Source organism: Nansenia antarctica, assembly GCF_963989245.1.
Source record: "Nansenia antarctica genome assembly, contig: SCAFFOLD_262, whole genome shotgun sequence".
NCBI classification, from domain to species: domain Eukaryota; kingdom Metazoa; phylum Chordata; class Actinopteri; order Argentiniformes; family Microstomatidae; genus Nansenia; species Nansenia antarctica.
The window spans coordinates 37,501-40,000 of NW_027662731.1; the positions used below are offsets into that span (position 1 = coordinate 37,501).

At 50.0% G+C, this 2,500-nt stretch overlaps 1 protein-coding gene across 1 annotated transcript in view; it reads left to right on the top strand.

Moving 5' to 3' along the window:
• Nucleotides 1–2,500, top strand: part of LOC308175500 (serine/threonine-protein kinase 10-like) — a 38,636-nt gene that overhangs the window by 9,330 nt on the left and 26,806 nt on the right.

Below are 2,500 nucleotides of genomic sequence, written 5' to 3' on the forward strand. Positions count from 1 at the left end.
CTCTGTCTCTCTCTCTCTCTCTCTCTCTCTCTCTCTCTCTCTCTCTCTGTGTCTCTCTGTCTCTGTCTCTCTCTCTGTCTCTCTCTCAATTTATTTATTTTCAATTTCAAAGGGCTTTATTGGCATGGGAAACATACATTTACATTGCCAAAGCATGTGAATTGTGAAGATAAAAAACTGAAACAAAAAGAATGTAATGTACATACATGTACATACTAGAATAAATAAATAGATTACATACTAGATTACAAATAAATAGATTACAAATAGATTACATACTAGAATAAATAAATGAAATAAAACTTATTTAAATTCTTATGGTGGTTTTAGCCCATTTGATTGCCTTTTTCTATCACAGCAGCTAACAAATCTTGCTGCTGTGTTTGCACATTGCTGTACCTCACCCAGCAGATATGGTAGCCTTTCGACATTGGTCAAGTCCTCAAAGTCTCCCTGGATGTTGGTGATCAGTGGGAAGTATGTGTCCCTGATGTCCTTGTACAGCTGGCAGGTAGTTAAGAAGTGCAGCTCTGTTTCCACCTGGTTTTGTGTGCAGTGGGTGCACAGTCTGTCTGGTCTGGGGAGCCAGGTCTGCCTGTGGCGGCCTTTCTCGATGGCCAGGTTGTGTTCACTTCCTTAGCTTTGGGTCTGTCACAGTACTCAGGTATTCTGCCACTGTGTATTTTCTGTTTAGGGCCAAATAGCATTCCAATTTGCTCTGGTTTTTGGTTGATTCTTGCCAATGTGTCAGGTAATTTTCTTTTTGTTTTCTTATGATTTGTTTTAGTCTAATAGGTGGCTCTGCTTGTGACTGTGAGAGTCCCAGAACTAGCTGGCTGAGGGGGCATCTCCCTAGAGTCTCTCTGTGGGTAAGGGCTTTGTTGTGGAGCGTGTCAGGGTGACTTTCTTTTAGGTGGTCTCTCTCTCTCTCTCTCTCTCTCTCTGTCTCTCTCTCTCTTATCTTCTATCACTTCTTGCCTTCTCTACAATTGTCAGTTGAGGACTTCCTTCCTCTCTCTCTCTCTCTCTCTCTCTCTCTGTCTGTCTCTCTGTCTCTCTCTCTCTGTCTCTCTCTCTCTCTCTCTCTCTCTCTCTCTCTGTCTGTCTCTCTCTCTCTCTCTGTCTCTCTCTCTCTTATCTTCTATCACTTCTTGCCTTCTCTACAATTGTCAGTTGAGGACTTCCTTCCTCTCTCTCTCTCTCTCTCTCTCTCTGTCTGTCTGTCTGTCTCTCTGTCTCTCTCTCTCTGTCTGTCTGTCTCTCTCTCTCTCTCTCTCTCTCTCTCTCTCTCTCAGTGTGTGTAGTAGCATTAGCGTTAGCGTGATGGTGGCGGTGTCTCACCAGGCCAGAGGAAGTGAGAGCGTGTGGTTAGGGCGGGGAGGGGGGGAGGGGGGAGAGTTGGGGTGGGGGAGGGGGGGAGGGGGAGAGTTGGGGTGGGGGAGGGGGGGAGGGGGGAGAGTTGGGGTGGGGGAGGGGGGGAGGGGGGAGAGTTGGGGGGGGGGGAGGGGGGGAGGGGGGAGAGTTGGGGTGGGGGAGGGGGGGAGGGTTAAACCGCTTCACAGCGTCAGCTTCCTTCCCTGTACGCCTGCTCATCATGTGACCCCCCCCACCCACAGAACGCTGTCTTCTTCACCCTGAACAACCTTACTACATCAACCATACAGCAGCATCGTACTCCACTGAATTAAAACAATGACAAGTGTTGACAGGGGGGGAGGGGGGGTTAAGAAGGTTGCAAACAACTGTGTGGGATTACAAATTATTCACATATTGTCTGTGTGTGCAGGTGCAGAGCAGGGAGACATGTCTGTCTGTCTGTCTGAGGTGTGTCTGTCTGTCTGAGGTGTGTCTGTCTGTCTGAGGTGTGTTTGTGTGTGCAGGTGCAGAGCAGGGAGACAGGTGTCTGTCTGTCTGTCTGAGGTGTGTTTGTGTGTGCAGGTGCAGAGCAGGGAGACAGGTGTCTGTCTGTCTGTCTGAGGTGTGTTTGTGTGTGCAGGTGCAGAGCAGGGAGACAGGTGTCTGTCTGTCTGTCTGAGGTGTGTTTGTGTGTGCAGGTGCAGAGCAGGGAGACATGTCTGTCTGTCTGTCTGTCTGTCTGTCTGAGGTGTGTCTGTGTGTGCAGGTGCGGAGCAGGGAGACAGGTGTCTGTCTGTCTGAGGTGTGTCTGTCTGTCTGAGGTGTGTCTGTGTGTGCAGGTGCGGAGCAGGGAGACAGGTGTCTGTCTGTCTGAGGTGTGTTTGTGTGTGCAGGTGCGGAGCAGGGAGACAGGTGTCTGTCTGAGGTGTGTCTGTCTGTCTGTCTGAGGTGTGTTTGTGTGTGCAGGTGCAGAGCAGGGAGACAGGTGTCTGTCTGTCTGTCTGAGGTGTGTTTGTGTGTGCAGGTGCGGAGCAGGGAGACAGGTGTCTGTCTGAGGTGTGTCTGTCTGTCTGTCTGAGGTGTGTTTGTGTGTGCAGGTGCAGAGCAGGGAGACAGGTGTCTGTCTGTCTGTCTGAGGTGTGTC